The following is a 19,988-nucleotide window of genomic DNA, read 5'->3' on the forward strand; positions in this document are numbered from 1 at the left end:
CTCTTACAGAGGGCTCAAGATCAGTGACCAAATTCCCTGAAGAACAAACCCCTGAGAAATGGGTTTATTTGTCCCTGTCCCAGAACACTGGTGAGACATCCAGCTCTGGTGCTGCTCAGGTGCTGCTGTCAGTGAGGCAGGGAAGTAATGTTCCAAAGAACCTCCCTCGTGGCAAGACCACTACAGGAGAAGATATGGAGTTGTCAGGAGGATGCCTGAGATCACAACTTGCTGGGCAGATTGTGTCTGAACTACCACTCCCCACTTAAACCTCATGAAATCTGTGACTGTCCTTGGCACCACTGTATTTCTCTGTTTTGCAGGAGTTTTGGCCCCATCAGTGATTGCAGTCTTGAAAATCTTGGAGGAAGTGGAAACACTGGTGTTAGAGTGCTTTCAGCAAGTGCCCATTTTCTTTTGTTCTTCGGCTGTCACTTTTAATTTTAAACAAGAGCAACCACATGAATTTGGAACACTTGAAAGACTAAAAGAAAATAAAATGTAAGCTCCTTGGATTTTTCTTGTATCTGTTCCTCCTTAATCTTATCAGCAAGATGCTTGGCTTTTTAAATTTGCTGAAATATTTACTCCTGATAAGCCTTATCAAATGAGCTCTTTCCACCTCTCATGCAGCCTGATGCTGCCCTCTTGCACTTGCGGGCCTGGTAGCAGCTTTATGTGCTGCCTGGGATGCTCAGCCAAACCTTGGCAGCACTGCCTGCTGGAGCGGCAGTGGCTTGTGCCAGCAGCGTTTGTTAGCCCAGTCCTCTGGGCTCACCCTTGAGTTGTACCATGTTGCTTTGCAGAAGAATGCAACGCAGGAGTGAGACATGCTTATTGTTTGCCTCTTCTAGAAAATGTAGCTGCTTTTTACAATGTTACTTCTTAACATTCCTTGAGAGACTTGCCCAGGAAATAGCTGCTGTTTTGCAAGAGAAACACATTCACCTGTCTGTGCTTTGTTACCCTTCTGATTTCTCAATCCAGCATGTGCCAAATAGGTAGCACAGAGCAGTCATGCATCTTTTGTTCACCTTCACCCCGAAAGATACAATAATCTATTTTGTTTTGCTTGGGTTTTTTATTTTGCTCAATGAGTGTTCATTTGCCAAGTCATCCATTTTTTTCTAAATGCCAGAGAGCTTCAGTTGTTTTAAGAGCACCTGAAAACCTTTGGCATTTTGGGGTCACTGGTTTGGACTTGCTGTCAGTGCTAATATTATCTGACTTTCAAAATTAGATTTTAAGCCTTGTGCAAAGCTGCATGTAGCCAGGATGATTAACTGCAGTGTCCGTGGTTCATAAACTCCACCCACCAAACCCCAACAACTAATAGTAATGAACCCAACGTGGGGGCGATGTGTAGACATGTAAACAAACGCATCAGCTCTGTGTCTTTGAAAGCAGTTAGTGAGCAAGATTTCAGCCGAGCCAAAATAGCAAGACTATTTTCAACATATTGCTTTAAGCTTGAAGCAAGTCTTCCAAGTGGGAAGGCTTAAGCCAGAAAAAAACATGCAAAGATGAAATAAATAAAAAAGCTGCTCAAAGCTGTGGCTGCATCACTGCATGTACTTGTGGGCACATAGGGAACAATTTCTAAGACTACCAGAACCACTTTGAAGGGTTTATTTACATTTGTTAGAAAAATCAAAGTAATAGGGAATGAATAAATGGGCTGTTAAATACAGGAGGAAAAAGGAATGACAAAATACATGATTCTCAATGTCAGTTAAATTTTAACACATAAATGTTATCAGTCCTTGAACCCAGTGTCAGCAACCTCTACACCAGTTTAAGGCAGTAGTATCTTTCAAAGTGTATAACTTAAACAATCGATTACTGCCTTAAGTTAATTTTAAAGTTTCCAGTAATAGCAGTTGTATGAAATACTGGAAGGAGATGCTGAAGAGCCCCTTGTACTGGTTTGCAGCTTACAGGTATACACAGTGGCAAACTTAGAAGCCCATGCTTTGCTATTTCATTGTTTCAGATACCAGAACCTCATTTCCCGAATGTAAGTGGTGATTTGTGAGGATAAGCACAGCAAAAGGGGATGTGGATATGAAACCTGTTTTCTTTTACTACTTGCCTTCTTTATTTTTGGTACCTGACATCCCATTTTCCCATTTGGAGAGGTGGTTTGGCAATGGAGCGATTCTGTAAAAATGCTGGGAAGAGATGTATGGTCTCAGGCTTTGATCTCAGCTGTGACAGGTCTTGAGCTATGATAGCTGGAAGCACACAAAAGCTGGCACTTACCACTGAACACTAGGAAAAATACTTTGGCTTGATGATAACGATGTTGAGGACTTACTTTAAATGATCCACAAAAGCAAAACATTGCTCTTGAAATGCTGTTCTTCATGAAGATATCTCTCTGCATATTCTATGTGACTCATATTCAATGGGGATGGGTAGCAGATGGGAAGAACTGATGACAGCTTAGGGCAGGCTGGGCAGAAGGAAGTGGGCTTCCCTAGAAATCCAGTAAGGAAGACTGAAGAAAGCATTAAGAAAGGAGGTACATGTGGCTTGGGAACTATGTATGGTCAGACTGCAGCAGGCAAGCACTAGTCAAATGGGATGGCGAGAAGATGGAAAGATGCCAAACTGCTTTGAAGAAGGACTTCTGATTGTTGAAGACAGATCTCCACACAGGTGCAGTTGGTAGGGGGTAGGAAGAGCACCAATGGCATAATGCAGCACCTATGGTTTTGTTGTGGACAGAGCTCTGAAACTTCACTTCCAGGACAGAAGTCATCAAAGTGACACCCAACTTAAAATAACTTTTAATACAAAGGGTGCCTCATAAGCAGGGTATGGGCATGACTGAATTGAAAACAGTTTTGCAGTTTGGCGCACACAGGCAGAAACACAGTAGAAAGATCAACAGAGAGGAATGTTCTCTGCTGCTCCTGGGGTCTGTATTACAGACCATGGCTGACTGCATGTGTAGGGGAGGAGGGCTGATAACTGGAGGGCAGGCTGCCTGCTCTGCTTATATTAGAGGCAATGGGTTGTGACAGAACAGCATGTTCCTCTCTATAGCCAAGCTCTCCCCCCCATGTGCAGGGGCCTTTGCTGATGGAAGGACTGGTATGTGTGGGTGGCAGTTTCTCCTGTGAGTGAGGGACTAGCATCACTTCTCCCAGCAGCAGCAGTAGCAGCTGCTGTGCTTCTGTCACAGCCCAGGCTGCAGGAGCAGGAAGTCAGAGTCTTCAGAGTTCCCCTCTGGTCTCTGCCTCAGCCAGTCCTCTTATGTGTGGCAGTAGGAAGGGAGAGGTGAAGAGGAGCTGGTGAAGCTGGGAGGAGAAGGAGAATCTCTTGGCTCTTCCCAAAGTCCTCCTGAAATATCTGCTGATCTCCAAACCTGCCCTTTTTTCCCTCCAGATATTAACTGTCAGTCAGCTCAGTGCTACACCAAGCTTTTGCTGCTCATCTCTGACAGCTCAGCTCTCCTTCTGCCCTCTTCCAGACTCTCCTTTTAGCCCTTCCTCAAAACCTCTTGCCTACAGCCTTAAACCAAATTTTTGCTGAGAAGTCTAAAGTCAGTTCTGTTATGAAAGACACATTTTCTTAGAGGCATTGGTATCAGGAAAGGTGCCAATGTGTCTTCCTCTTCCAAGTGACATTTTTGTGGCATTTGTGTACACAGGGCAAAAGCAATGCTCTGACCAGCTGAGGGCAGTGAATTAAGAATATATTGCATCTGCAGTTAATCAGATCTTCCTGTTCCTCCTCTATTAGTATTATGGTTGTTACTACAGTCATTTGTAGGGCATCTAAGTGAAGTTCATCCAGAATAGAGATGCTTGAAATTGAGGAGGAAAGCAGAATAAAACATGAAGATTTCCAAGTGAAGATGACATCTGTTGCTCTTTGAGCTCAGACTATGTGAGCGCATGATGACCTCTTATGTGACTTGGCTGTAGCCATCAGTCCTCATCCTGTGAGATGGCTGCAGAATGGAGTCCCTGAGCAGTGTGGGTCATCAGGATACTTGATGGCTTCATATTCTTTCTGTAGTCTTTCCTAAAGAAGTAAATTTCATGCAAATTAAGAAAATGACCAACAAGCAGGAAAATTAGGAAGTTTGCCAGAGTGACTGGGTGGTGAAGAGAAGGCTTGCCTTGGAAAGAAGGCAGCGCAGCTGCCAGCCCGTGTAATTAGCCAAAAAGCCTGCAGAGTGTGGAGAGGAGGTCACAAAGTGCACAGCTTCTGCCATGGCACTGCTCAATCCAGAGTAGTGCCTGCAGGAATGTAAAGCCTAGCCAAAGCCCATATATTGCAGCTGTTCCTGTGTGAAGGCCAGAACCTTTCTGGGCTAGTGAGTCTGCTAATGTATAGCATGCACTGTACAGGGTGCACAATTCTATGAAGGCTTTGGAGAAGGAAATGCATGATCCTCTGCACAGAGGACTGATTCAGTCCTTACCAAGTGCATCTGAGCATGATGGGAGGTAATAATTATTCAGAGTAAACTAGGACCTTGATGACAAAGAATTGCAAGTGAACTTCTGAAATATACAGTAACAGAATTAATCATCTGTATCTTTGCTTAGTGTAACTGTAGAGGAAAAAGAATTATGGTAGGCAAGATTTTCTTGGTAACCTCTGGGTCAGTGGATCTATCGTATCTCCTTATATGTAAATTCCAGTCCTGCCAGGAGCCTATGTTCAAAATATTTTCTGCTGATAACTGAGCATATGGAGGCTTTTATGAGTTGTTGGTTTGTTTGGGTTTTTTTTTTTTTTCAAATTTTCTTTATACTGTCTCCCTTGTCATCTGAGGAAGGTTATCATGGAAAAAAGACAACAAAAAAAGTATTTGTCAGGATTTTTACTACAAATATTTTCCTTCTATGATACTTAATACAAAACCACATTTAATTTTTCCTAAATCAATTCATTCATTGATAAAGGCTGGGTTAAGGATATAAAAAGTGAGTATATTACACTCAGGAGTCGCACAGTAATAGATTGGGTTTGATATCAGAGATTATAGATAAAAACCTCATTTCTGTGGCCAGATTCCTTACATGTTGCTTTCCTCAATGGACAGCAGCACAGCAGTGTGTTTGTATGTTTCTTAGGAAAGCTGGATCCAGACCTGGGCTGAATGTTGTCTGTTTCTAAGCAAGTATATTTTATCTATGGAAAGGAAAGCCAAGCAAGCATGCAGGTGATAGGGGAAGATGTATTTCAGCCTGCTTTACTGAAGGCATGGAGCTCTATACCAGTTTCATTCCTTTTATTAATTTCTTTTTTGTCTCCATCCCTGTTCAAGCAGTGGAGAAGTTCAGCTTCTCAAAAGCAGCTTGACTTGTGGTGTCACTCAGTTCCTCATTAGCTGATGCAGTTACAAAAAGTAGAAAACTCTCTGGGACTTTAAAATAATGATGTGTGTTTCTTGAGAGGCATTTCCCATCACTTCTGTATTGGAAGCTTTTTAGGTAACCAATCTATTTCTCATGGGTGCCATTGTGGGTGTTTTATTTCCATGTGCACAGATTTGTTTTGCAGGTCTGTTTTCAATGTCTGAATGAATCAGCTGAGAGGAAAAAAAAAACTTAAACAGGAAAGAAGATGCAAAAGTAAGCATAATAATCTAGACAAACAAGAGGTTTCCTCCTTAGAATTTCACAGCTTTAAATCTTTTGTGTGTCAGCATAATTTAAACTGCACAGGCTATGGCATTGATTGGCATATATTTTGATAATAGTCTTCATTCATTCACTGCAAAACGTTTCTTTAAAACCTTCAACATTTTTTTCTGGTCTTCACAATTTTGCTGTGATATCTGATGGGGATGCCAGATGGCCCAAAGAGATATATATCAAACAGGTAAAGGGTCCCTGCATCCAGCCCTTTGATGGTCTCTGTGGTGACAGCTCGCTGAAGATTTATATCATAGAAATACTTGCACAGCACTTTCTCTGACTTGGGTCGAGATTCAGGCCCAGAGCACCTGTCCACGCTCTGCAGTTCCGTCCAGACCTGATGTTCTTCAATCCTTTTCTTGTACACACAGTACTTGCTCTTCTCTTGTGTTCCTAGCCAGGCAACAGTGACAGAGTTGCAGGTCCTCAGTTTACTGAAGGACTTGATTTTTAAGCTCTCTGGAAGAAGTGGGAATAAGGGCTTGTGGAAATGGGTTGACACCTGTACTTTCACAGAGGAGTTAGACTCCTCTGTGGAACTAAGCTGCACCAAATATGTGTCCAACATCTTTCCCTTCAGTGAGAAATACCTCAGCCCTGAGATGTTTTCCGATGCCACTGGTTTGCCATTCTTAGTTATGTGAACCCGTACTTGGCCACGACACAACTGAAAGGTGAATTGTATTTTCTTGTGCCTTGCCTGGTACCGCAGGCTGTAAAATTTCTGCTTTTTCCCATCCAAGATAATCTGAATCATTTTCCCATCTTTCAGCTCCCTCACCTTAGGTTCAGGTTCTTCCAGAGTTCTTGCAAATGTCCCAGTGTAAGCAGCACTGGCGTTTGTGAGGAGATTGACAACAAAAACGTCAAAGTAATACTGGGTGCTGGGACTGAGATTGGGCACTGTGTAAGTGTTCTTGGTACCCATGCATATCTGCCTGACTTCTCCACTACTCACTTTGTTGATGACACTCAATTCGCTTTTGGACAATATCATCACCTGCTGCGGTTCAAGAAGGTATGGAGAGAGAGACAAAGCTAATGTAGGCGGCAGTTTCATTCCAGAGGATCTGATTGCTGTCTCAGCGGCACATAAGCTCTTATAGTTGTGCTTTTCATTAACCAGAAGACAGTACTGAATGTTATCTCTACGTTGCAAGACAGAGGGACTGTGTTTCCAGGTTAGAGTCACAGTTGTATGCCCAATGCCAATAACATCTATCCGTGGATCCATTGGAAGTTCTGGATAGAGGTGCCCAGATGTTGTGTCAGTTGTTAAGTATACAGTAATGTGAGTGTCTCGCTCAGTGGATAAGAACTCTAGCATATAAAGGGCAGAATGAGAAGACATACCCATGTAAGTCTCTACAGAATTTCCTTTATAGTTAAAAATGGTGGACACCATGCTTGGAGCCTTCTGAAACATTGAGACCTCTTGTGTGCTATGATCACCTGCAGGCAAAAAGCAGACTTGTAGCTTATTTTTTAAAACAGATGTGAAATAAAGCACATTGCATAGCTTTTATTGTTCATATGCCAGGGAACATCATATTTTCTTCTTGAAAACAATTATAACTAAAAATTCTTTTTGCTACTAGCAATTTATTAAAATAAAAATTGACTAGCTTTTATTTTAGCAGTGCAGTTGTAGAATTATGTTTTCAAAAGGACAATAATTATAAACCCACAACTTGCAAAAGCCTGACTTGCATTGTCCCTGATGTCCCTATAATTTTCTTCTCCAATGGCTATCTCTTCATGTACTTTACTTCAAGGAGACTCACACTTTCTGTGAAAGGGGGTTGATTTGGTTTAGGTTTGTGTCATCATCTCTTGTGAAGAAGGAAAATTTATCACTTCAAGGGAACATATTTGAATTCCTCAGTAAGGTGTACCTGCCTGACAGGTAAGAACTTGTTAAGGGCAGCTTTCAGATTTTAGTTTGAAAAATTAATTCAAAAAATCATGAAAGAGAATGGAATTTCCTTTTAGGCTAAAGGCAGCATAATGCCCACTGCCATGGTAGGTGGTATTCCAAGAAAAATAAACAGCCAAATCTTCTCTGCATTGCTGTAGGGAGCAAAATGATAGGTTGAAGTGGCCTGAGCCACAGAAAAAAAGCTGAGGCAGCAGAGGGAAATCTGAGCCAGTACAAATGGTTTATGAAGCTGATCTGTATTTGCGGAGCCCTGAAGACACAGGGTTTCTCCCAGATATTAATCTTAGATTTAGACTTTGGCATTTAATCCTTAGTTTACTTGACTCAACTGCAAAATCCCATGGGCTCCCATGCTTTACTCATGGAGACAGAGATGTCCTCTTCAGCTCATGTCAGTTTACAGGAGAGGAAAGCATGAGTTGTTTAAGCTTGCAGGGAATTTCCTATAACACAACTCCTTAAGAATAGCTTACGCTTTCTTTATCTCTGCTTAGGCAGACTGAGGGTCTTACCTCGTTCTGCTTTTCCAAGGAAACTTGCCGAAGCCTTGTGCACAAGTATGCTCCATTCGATGGGAACATCACAGGGAGTCACTGTTATTGTGAAAGGTGCGAGGGCTCTGCTTTCCTCCAAGGCAAAGTAATACCTGTAAATGTAGATTAAAACCAGAGGGAAAGTGTTAGGAAATTCAAGTCTAACTGAGACTCCTTGGAATCAGCCATTCTGGTGTGGGTCACTCCACTGTGGGTAGAAATGACTTGTCACTTGAGGTTCATCAACATAAGGGGATGATGAATGTCTGAAATCTTCAGCTGTGGGAAGAATACTTAGTGTGGGTTTTTTTCTGATCCACAAATATTTGCTGAAAGATTTATGCACTTATAGGCACTATTTTTCCCACCTTAAGATATATTCACAGAATCACAGAATATTAGGAATTGGAAGGGACCTCAAAAGATCATCTAGTCCAATCCCCCCGCCAGAGCAGGAACACCTAGATGAGGTTACACAGGAATGTGTCCAGGCGGGTATTGAATGTGTCCAGAGAACGAGACTCCACAACCCCCCTGGGCAGCCTGTTCCAGTGTTCCGTCACCCTCACTGAGAAGAAGTTTCTTCTCAAGTTTAAGTGGAACCTCTTGTGTTCCAGTTTGTACCCATTACCCCTTGTCCTATCATTGTTTGCCACTGAGAAGAGCCTGGCTCCATCCTCGTGACACTCCCCCTTTATATATTTATATACACTAATAAGGTCACCCCTCAGTCTCCTCTTCTCCAAACTATAGAGACCCAGCTCCCTCAGCCTTTCCTCATAAGAGAGATGCTCCACTCCCTTAATTATCTTAGTTGCCCTGCGCTGGACTCTCTCCAGCAGGTCCCTGTCCTTCTTGAACTGAGGGGCCCAGAACTGGACACAATATTCCAGGTGCGGTCTCACCAGGGCAGAGTAGAGGGGAAGGAGGACCTCTCTCGACCTACTGACCACCCCCCTTCTAATACACCCCAGGATGCCATTGGCCTTCTTGGCCACAAGGGCACAGTGTTGGCTCATGGTCATCCTGCCATCCACTAGGACCCCCAGGTCCCTCTCCCCTACACTGCTCTCTAACAGGTTATTCCCCAACCTATATTGGAACCTGGGGTTGTTCCTGCCCAGATGCAGGACTCTACACTTTCCCTTGTTATATTTCATCAAGTTTCTCCCTGCCCAACTCTCCAGCCTGTCCAGGTCCCGCTGGATGGCAGCACAGCCTTCTGGCATGTCAGCCACTCCTCCCAGCTTAGTGTCATCAGCAAACTTGCTGATAGTACACTCAATTCCCTCATCTAAATCATTGATGAATATATTAAATAATACTGGTCCCAATACTGACCCTTGAGGCACTCCACTAGATACAGGCCTCCAACTAGACTCTGCCCCATAGACTACAACTCTCTGGCTTCTGTCCTTCAGCCAGTTCGCAGTCCACCTCACCACCTGACCGTCCAGTCCACACTTCCTCAATTTATCTATGAGGATGCTGTGGGAGACTGTGTCAAATGCTTTGCTGAAGTCAAGGTAAACCACATCCACTGCTGTGCCATAATCCAACCACCTTGTTATGTCTTCATAAAAGGCTATGAGGTTGGTCAAGCACGATTTCCCCTTGGTAAAGCCATGTTGACTGCCCCTCATAACCCTCTTATCCTTGATATGCCTTGAGATGGCACCAAGGATAAGGTGTTCCATCACTTTCCCAGGGATGGAGGTGAGGCTGACCAGTCCATAGTTACCCGGGTCCTCCTTCTTGCCCTTTTTGAAGACTGGAGAGTGACATTTGCTTTCCTCCAGTCCTCAGGCACCTCTCCCGTTTCCCAAGACTTGGTAAAGATGATGGAGAGTGGTCCAGCAATGACTTCAGCCAGTTCCCTCAGTACCCGTGGGTGCATCCCATCTGGACCCATGGATTTATGGATGTCCAGATTGCTCAACTGGTCTCTAACCCATTCCTCATCGACTAAGGCAAACTTCTCCAATTTCCTGACTTCCTCTGGGGCCTCAGGGGTACGGGGCTCCTCAGGACAGCCTCCAGCAGAGTAGACAGAGACAAAGAAAGCATTCAGCAACTCTGCCATCTCTGTATCTTCTGTCACCAGGGCACCCACCCCATTCATCAGTGGGCCTACATTACCTCTGGTGTTGGTTTTATCTACCATATATTTGAAAAAGCTCTTTTTGTTGTCCTTGACCCCTCTCGCCAGGTTTAATTCTAAGGAGGCCTTAGCTTTCCTAGTTGCCTCCCTACATCCTCTGACAACAGCCTTATATTCTTCCCAAGTGGCCAGCTCCTCCTTCCATGATCTGTAAACTCTCCTCTTCCATTTGAGCTTACCCAGCAGTTCCTTGTCTAACCACACAGGTCTCCTGGCTCCCTTCCTTGACTTCCTATGTGTCGGGATGCTCTGATCTTGAGCTTGGTAGAAGCAGTCCTTGAATGCTAGCCAACTATCCTGTTATTATACTTATTATTGTATTATATATTATATATATTATCTCAGTACTTACCTGGTTATTTTGGACGATGGATGTGATTAAACTGAATGCCTTTTAGATAACTACTAGCTGGCTAACTATGGGGAATTTGGTATGCTTTTCCCCAGGATTTCCTTACTGGAGTTCAGTGAAACTTCTTAGAGCCTATCTTCCCTCATATGTGGTTACATACCTGGGTCTTCCCGGGTATCAAATAAAGTGGGTGTAACAGAATGGTTTTAGCCAGTCCTGAACATTATCAGACATCAATGGCAGTTTTGGAACAGGTCAGTCCTAAATTACTTGCCTTCATGACAGAAGCTGCTGCATGTAAGCAGTATGAAGTGACATCTGTTCTACTCTGTTAGGTTTTGATCCCAGCCTCCTGCCCCATTCCTTTGGTTTTCTGTTTATTTCTGTTGTTTTGGCCTATGTGGACTGTATACAGACACAGAAATGTTTCCACTTGTGTCACTCACTCTGCAGTTAAATGAAGGCAATTCAAGGGGTTTTATTCAACAGTGAGACAAGCCTAGTCATTATGGATAGATCATGTGAGCCTTGAGGTCTGGCTTACTTTCAAGATCTGTGTACTGGGCCACAGTCAAGCTTCACTGGAAACAGTTTCACATTCTTGAGTATTCTACTTTAAGGCAAAATTTGTCATCTCTGGGTTTCCTGTTTGGATGGCTCTGGGGTTCATAAGGTCCTTACCTGATTATGCTAAACTGAAAGGGGTTTGGCTTCCTGATTGCAATCTCAATGTTATGCCACAAGAGCACAGTGAAATTAACTTCTTTGAGATTTCAATACTCACTTTCTTTTAACAAGGAGAGCTCCTAGTTTTGCTCTTGTGAGCATCATCACATTATATAACTTTTGCCATGTTCTGGTTTCTTTCTGTGCAACGCATATCAAGACTGAACCATCTGCTCCATGGCCACTCCACTTGGGTGTATGTCAAAATCTGTACATATTGGTCACTGTTCAAAGTGGAGTCTGATTAAACCACTTGAAGTGCATGTCTTCCCAAAGAAGCCAATTGGTCTTCGCTACCCAAGATACAGTGCCAGTTGCAATATCTAGATCATCTACATACCTGGATATGACAGAAAACATTGTAGATATTTTGGGGAAGTGAAGAATCTGCGGAATGTCTGCATGCAAAACTCTTTTGATCTTAGCAAGCTTTAGTGCTATTCAACAAAACACTTCCAGCATGCAGGACATTGGCAGACATTTTCTAATAAGAACTCTATGCAGATATTCTATTGATTTTGGGGATAGTTAATTTGCAAGGTAAAATTATTGTATTTTACACTGAACATAGAACTACCGATATGTCTGCAGTTCTGAAGCCAGGCTGTTTGTGATACAACTGTTTACTGTTGGAGCCCACCCACTTTGTGTCAGCTCTGCTACTGCTCTGACAAACACCACAGAAAGCTGCCTGAAATGCATACATGAATACAAACTTCATCTCAGAGGCTCATTCCAGTTTCTGGGCGATGTGATGACACTTAAGCATGACAGCAGTGGAGCATTTCTCTGGAAATTCAGTGTACACTTATAGAGCTTTGCACGTGCATAGCAATTCTTGTACTGGTAGAATACAGCTATCAGTGTCATAAGAAGTATCTGAGACTAGAAGTGACTGATTTGCTCTTACCTCTTAGGTATGTCCTTCAGCAGGTGAACTGTGGTTTCCTTACCATCAGCAAGTATCAGGGAGTGGTAGAAGTTGAAGAGATTGGTGTTGAAACTCTGACGGGAACTGGCGGTGGGTGCTTTTATGGAATGACACAAACAAGCCACCATGAAAAGGTGGAGAGGCTGATAAAACCAGAACATCTTCAGTACTGCAAAGTGAAATGGCAAAAGTGAATGGAAATGGCTGACTTGGAGGCAGTGAAAATAATCAGTGACCCTCTCTTTCTGTTCTTTTCTTGCTACTAATCATAATTACAGCAAGCCAGACACTCAAACAGTGCCAGTCTCCAGTTTGCCAAATTGCTTGAAGTTCACAAAGAAACATTTCTTAAAGGATTTTTCTGCAAAAATTTGATGTCAGAAGCTTCTATGAAGTTTTTTATTACAGAAAGATATAGTCAATATAGCACAAGTGTAATATTACAAGACAGTTATAAAATTACTTTCACTGCTAACAAAATGAATGGAGAATTAAATTTAAAATATTTTTCCTAGTTTATAATGTTGAATTATAAACAAATTTGCTAAATTTCAGGACTGGGTTACTTGTAATTTAACTGTCACTTTCAAACTCAAAGGAGGTCACTACATCCCAAACACTGCTTCTGCTGTTCTGTCAGAAATGATTTAATTTTTATTTCATCCATTGTGACTGTAGGTATGTGTAGAGAAGAAGATCAGCATAACTTACTCAGAGCAGTGTAAGATACTGTTTGGTGAAAAATGGAGAACTCTGGATAAGAATCCCTAAACTGATATTTAGGACACTTCAAGCTCTTCTTCTCATTTAAAAGAAGGCTTTATTGCTGTAGAGCAGATGGATAAATCATTTAAAGATTTGTGTTTTGCCTTTCCCACCTGCATCACTTGCAGCTCATCTAAACATTTGCTGCTCACTGGAACTATAACAGCTCTATTATATTCACTCTGTTAAGAGATATTTTATTTAAAAAAGCATGTACATCTCTGGCATTACATCTACCATCACAGCTGGCATTATTTAAACTGCTGTGTACTTTGCACAGAGCTACACAATAGAAGATTCCAGTTAGGACAATAAATTTTCACAGTACACTACTATGTGAGATTGTTGATTATCCTTACAACTGTTTTGTCTGCCACATCCAGTTTCAGAAAGGGAGCAAAGTGCAAAAGTGAAAAGGGGAGAAGAAAGGCATAGACGTTTAACACAGGTGTCAAGCTGTAGCTCAGGGATTTGGAAAGCAGAGGGAGCTGTGTGAGCAAGATCCTTTTTTTGAGGAAAAAGTAGCTTATGGCATCTTACAAGCAGCAAGCAGTAAAGATCCTGGTTAAATCTGATTATTGGTTAATGATAGAAGAGAACATTAAAGACAAAGGCTCAATCCTTTGTAAGTTTTATTTGTTTCTGAGCTCAGCCCTTTCCTCATGATGCCTGCAAATGTGCAGAAGATCTTAGGCAGTCAAAATATCTACAATTCAGCAGATCTGCTGTCCATTACAATGAAAGTGATTTTATAAAAGGACCACTTCCTTTATAAATATTTCAAACATGTACATTTAAACATAGCATTGAATACACCTGAAGATTTTGCTTCACAAAATTTGTTTTCATCTGTGATTCCCAAAGTAAATCACATCTTTAGTATCAGTGAGATTGTTGTTGAAATTAGCACTACTGGGTCATCTAAGTCTCAATACCTGACATCCTAATAAAGTTAAGATATTATCTTCTTCTTTGTAATATTTTTATCCCCTGAATGCAAGATTAAACAACCATCTGAACAAGCTGAAAGAATAGTTAAGATTACTATATCAATTCCATTTTTAATGGTCTTATAAAAGAGCTTTACTTACAACTCTGAGTCACTTTGCCACTTTGTTATTCTTGTAGTCTAATTATAGATTACAGATTCAAAATATAACCCCAAAAATTTTGTTTTACCTTTGACAGTGGAATCTGAGTTGCTCCGTGCTTCAGAAAGGATTAAAAAAAAAGAAAAAGCCTTTCTGCTGCTTAAATGACAGGATCTTGCAAACCACACTGATGCCACGGCTGCTCAGCTTTTCTTGATCAGGAAAACAAACAAGCCAAGCAAGCAACCAACCTATAATCAGCTTATCCCAAAGAGAACATCATCCTAAAGGCTGATTTCACTCAATTACACAAACAGTTTACTCTCTGACTCTCCGAAATATGCTACATAAAAAATACTATGCTTACCAATTGTGTTCTTGGCCAGATGATCCCCAGACTGCTCTCTTTCTTTGCCGAAAAAGCATAAAATAAAACAACATAGACTTTTCAGATCTCTGTAGGCAGATGAAAACCAAAACTACGCAACCAGTTTAACAGGACAGAACTGATTTTTCCATATGGCTCCTGAACAGACATAGTAACTAAAATGCTTACAGTTTTTCAAGAAAAGAAAAGAAAACAGAAAAAAACCCCAACAACACAGAGTTTTGGCATTATCTTACATTGGGTGTTTTAAAAGGTTATTTTAAACTTGCGTAAATTTGAAATCTTCAAAGTCCTGATCGCTGCCTTTTCAGTTCTAGAGTTCCTTGTGGAGGGCTGTGAGGCAGGTTCAAGTGTGCTGCCTCCAGACAGCAGGACTTTATTCCTGCACAGAGTGTCAGCCAGACTCTTAGAGCAGCCTAATCCCAGCAGTGGCTGGCCAGAGAGCAGGTCTTTGACAGAAATGCACAGAAAGGAGGAGGGGGTGAGAAGGAAAGAGCAAACACTGTTAACCCTTGTTTGCCCTTAATACAAACCAGCCAGGGGCACACCGGTCTCCTCCAGAAAACTAGTGTTGCATTAGCAGACTGATGGCCCTTCCATGGAGCCATGAGATCTCCTCACAGCACTGCAGAAGTTTCTGGTAGTTTCAGGTGTATTGTGTTTCTGGTGTGGTTTTTATGGTCCAACAGGTGCTGGCTGGCTTACAGAAAGAAGGAAAGGCTGAAAAGCTGCAAAGGAGGGAATGCTCTGCATTTTTTAAGCAGACTGGAATTAGTGATCTTTTGAAGACCGACAGGAATCTACTGAATAGAGCTGAGCAGATTTCCTGGCTTGCAGAGGCTGTGTAAGAAAGAAACTCCAAAAGCGTATGGGCTGGGGGAGTATTTCTGGTGTGAAAGTATTGTGGCTGAGGGAGCAGGCAAGAAAAGGGTGCACGGGAAACAGCTCACAGCAAGTGCAAACAATTGGGGTTACAAAGCAGTTGTAACAAGCCATGGTCCTGAAAAGGCCTGCTCCCACTGAATGAGAATGGCGTATGGCCAGGGTTCATGTGCTGCTTGTACTTCTTGGCCTCTTGGCCTGAGATGTCATGAAAGGAGCCCTGAGATCATCCCTGTTGTGACGTCTACTCAGCTTCAAGTCTGCTTAGAAAGGCAAGCCCCAGAAAGCTGCATGAGCTTCTATGTACGCACTTTTCAGGGGGCAGAGTATATGAGAGAGGCTGGGCTTTTAACAAGAGTCTCTCGTTCAGTGTTTGAGTGAATTGCAGTATCCCTTTGCCGTTGTCCCCCTGAATTTTAAGATGTATTATGTAAGATTTCCTGAGGTGAAAGGCTTGCTAAGAAGAGGGGCAGGTGAGGGAGAAGTAGAAAGAGGCTTCAACAGATTCTACATAGCAGGTTTAAATGAAAATGTAAATTTTCTCCTCAGCTAATGTAATGGAGAGAAATATTTGCAGTGTTTCTCTTATGGCAGAAGATGGTAGGAGTAATTATGATTTTGTTCATCAAACATCTGCTAAAAATGTTTGCAGGAAAGTTTTGCTGAGCAATTGGGCTTTTAAAAAATTGACAGTGTGTGGGAGACTTGATACAGGCACTGTACGGTCACAATATTGGCACTGTGGAGATAGGAAGGGACACTGCAAGTTGTTTGCTAGACAGCTAGCAAAAGTAGGGTAGTAAGCAAATAGGATCTTTCAGCTAAACGGTCATTCTGGTGTGAAGTCCAGAACAGGTAGTGTCTGAGTAACAGACATAGGAACTAATGAAAATATAAGCACCTAGCCAGAAGCAAACCATTCTCCTAATAGAAGCATGAGAAAAAAGTGCTGTAAAGTCCAGAAAGTTCCCAGAGCAGGCCTGGATGAGGGAAATGTAGGCCGGAAGAGGATGCTTCAAAAAATGTGCACTAACACCAGGGCATGAGAGAAAAGATATTGGCAGTAATACAAGTGCAGGGACTACAGTGTGATTTTCTGAGATTTGGAGGGATTCGTGGGTGGAAGTAAGCAGTGTTGTAAAGTAGATCTTTGGCCAGGGCTCAGGAGCAGATGTCACTCATGTTTGGTAAAATCCCTGGTCAATATGGACACAGTGGACATGTTTTTTAGAGAAGGGATGTACTCACTGTCTCATTCTCCCTGAAACTCTCCACTGATATCAAGACAAGCCATTTCCCAGGGCACAATTCTGCTAATTCAGTTTCCAGGGAAGGCAATGGGAGTCTTTCTGCTGGCCATCATTTCAGTTATGTTACGCCAAATGTTTGGAGAAGCACTCTGTCTCCCGCTGAGTAAAATATGAGCAAGGATGTCAGGTGAAAGAGGCTGACAAAATGGTTTAAGTATGGAAGTAGTCCAGTTCCTCTCATAACAGTTTGTCACATACTTCCCACGTGTGCGCTCACATGCTTTGCTGGCGCAGGATGATTGTTCATAAATTTAGAGCTTCACTGAAGTAGTATCAAAGGAAAAAACAATATTCTCTATGGAGCAAGTTAAGAGTTAAATTCATGACTCATATAGCTTGAATTAACTCAGTGGAGTTACAACAGGGATAAATCAAACCCTTGATTTGGCACAAAATTGATACAGCAGACTTCTCACTAGAAAACTGTAATCTGTAATGAATAGGCTCTGCTGCACTTCAGACCTCAGTCAGTGACTTCAGGAGGGCTGTTTAGAGATCCTACTTTTGTCCCATCCCTGCTGGCCATCAACACCTTTCATAAATGCAAGAGATGACCACCGTTGTCACTAGAGGCTTGATTTATATTCTGTTATGTAGTTGCTTTGCTAAAAGATCAGTAACTCTGAAAACAAAGGAGCTTTGTTGAAATGGCAGCAAGAAGTCAGACCATTGAGGATTTAGCTTGAAGCTCTCTCTGACAATTCAGATATGTATTCTTTTTGGAACTGCAGTCCCCATTTCTGTACTCAGGTGAGGGATTCTCCAAGTCAGAGGAGCATTCCAAGGTCCTGACAACACTCCTGACAGCACAGTGTCCCACAGCACTCCCTGCCTGCAGCATTTGGTTGCTCCTTTCATAGCATGCCTTGCAAAAAGATGCTCTGAGTGCCTCTCGGAGCTGTGCAGCTGGCCTTGGCTTGCCCTACACAGTTCTCTGATAACCATATCACACTGCTTTGTACTTAGTAGGGGGGATGCAAAAAGTTGACCACGCATATTTCTGATGAGGCAGCTCCCCTGACCTGGCAACCTTGAGATGGTCAGGTCACCTTCATCAAGAAATTGTATCTATGTGAAGGGTCAAGAGAGCTCCAGTCTCCCCCATTTGTATGATACATGAGAGAGTGGTAACAGAACTGCACAGTCTTCCCATCCATCACCCAGCCAGATCAGGCTCTGGCTGTAACTGCAATTACCCGAACACAGACAACTTTCCTGCACTCCCAGCCCTGTCCAGGGAGTTCTGGCCCGTGAAACTCTGTAAGCACATTAAAAATGCATGGGGAAACAGAAATCTAATCTTTCAGTTATGAGACAAGACACACTCTGCTTTTCTGTCTTTTACATATGCACACATATATCCTATGAATAACTGAATTGAAATTGTTAATCTTCCTGCCTGCAAAATACCTTCTTAACTAACTAGCATTTATAAACTATCATCATAGCCCTGGGTGAAAGTGGCTATGGATGTCTGATGTTTTGAAAATGCGTTCCATGTCAGATCTGCAGGGAGAATTACAGCATTCAAATACTTTTTGCATTTTTCATGGCTGCAAGTTGCAATCTTTTCCTCTTGGCAAAAGAATCTAACTTCTGACTTGTCCTTATGGCTATGAGAAGGTGGGAGTAGATTTCTGTAAAAATCCTCTCCCAGGTGGAGTGATTGAATTGTTTCTTGACAGCAACTGGAGCTAGTTGTCCTTGAGAAGTTCGCATACTTCTGGTTAGTATTACTGCTCAAAAAACATCTTCTTAGACACACAGCTGGGCTCCAGAAAGAATCACACTTTCCTTTGAAGCTGTGAAAGACAAGCCTAAGGTAAAGTCTGGCACTTAAAACCTATTGAGGGTACTGTAGTGGGGCAGCTGCTTCTATTTCTTCCAGGTTTTGTCAAATCCTGGCAATGTACAAGCACTCAAAGGACTGTCTGATAAGAAAAGCCATAGTCTGTTCCTATTCAGAGGCATTAATAACCAGGAGAGACAGGGAATTGCTTGTAAGTCTGAGGCAGACTTGAAATTTTCCTGCGGCATATATCCAGGTGAGAGTATAGGAATAGGTTGTTTTGGAAGCTGGTGGGTTGTCCTGGCAGCACATATTGGTTTTATAGGATAAAAAGCCAGTGGGCTTCTACATTTTGGATCCATAGCCCCAGTTATGGCATGTCTATGTTGAAAAGTTCTCCAGGGAATTATTGTGATAATTGCTGTATCTACTAAAATTACACGAGTTTCTTGCTTAGCAGTCCCTCTTCATGATCAGACACTGGCACCTTAACACTTGAAAATTACCTTTTTCTCATGCTGTTGAAATTAAAGATAGACTTGAAGGGTCTTTTAGTAAGCAACAATGTAGACATTATGGACACATGATTACCTTTCACTATTCCTGTATTCCATGTTTTTAAGAATTAAGAAGTCTGTCAAGAAATAATACATGTGATGTAGGGGAGATCTCCTGTGCAAAGCTCTGATCTTGTGGGATATAAGTGATTGCTTCTGAGGTTGCTATATTAAACTTATAGGAAAATTCATTTTTTTAAACAGAATTTTTTCATCCGTAAGTGTAGATTCAGTGCAACAGAAAAATCTTCAAGCCCCTGGCCAGGAGACAGTATTACAATAACAGCTTCTTTTTGAATTAAAGAGGAAACCATATTGAAGGTCCTGAGCTGCTATTTTCATTTCCTTTTCCTTTTACCATACCTCTAGGCTTTCAGGATTTTAGGTTAAGTCCTGTTAAACAATGCCTTAGAAGACACCTACAAAATTCCCTTCAAGCCATCGAAGCAGCCTAACAGTTTGGGCAGGTATGGAACAATAAGGTGAGATTTTCAACTTAATTAAAAGCTATTGAGTATCTCAGTTAAGAAAGTCCCAGAAAGGAAAGAAGTGGCATTTTCTGTAATCAGTGTGCCATTTTAATAGTGTAATCCTATATTTGGGTTTTAGCTACAGTGTTGCTTGCTTTATATGCCAAAGGATTAAACTCATATACAGAGGACTAATCCGCCCTGGTGGACAACAAGCATCCAAGTGTTTCTTATGGTGGAAGTTCTCAAGTGTTTAACTCCTTTCAGTGACAAGTTAGGGGAAGGGAATGCTGAGCAGACAGACTCTTGCTCTTAAATCAACCAAGGGCTTGTGAAATTCCATGCATCTGGAGGGAGACTCTCTGATCCTGTGTTACTCTGTAAGCTTTTTAAAAACACCCTCAATCTGATCAAGAGGCCTTTCATCTTGA

The 19,988-nt window shown here is 42.1% G+C and overlaps 1 pseudogene across 1 annotated transcript; it reads right to left on the minus strand.

Moving 5' to 3' along the window:
* Positions 1-5,763: 5,763 nt before the first annotated feature.
* On the minus strand, positions 5,764-12,466 carry LOC308223257 (protein NDNF pseudogene; annotated as a pseudogene). The gene is made up of 3 exons: positions 12,285-12,466; positions 8,115-8,248; positions 5,764-7,115 (listed from the first exon to the last, which is right to left on the minus strand). The product of its transcript is annotated as a protein NDNF pseudogene (transcript).
* Between the last annotated feature and the right edge of the window lie 7,522 nt (positions 12,467-19,988).

The sequence above is a fragment of the Psittacula echo genome (genome assembly GCF_963264785.1).
Source record: "Psittacula echo genome assembly, chromosome: 6".
Lineage (NCBI taxonomy): Eukaryota > Metazoa > Chordata > Aves > Psittaciformes > Psittacidae > Psittacula > Psittacula echo.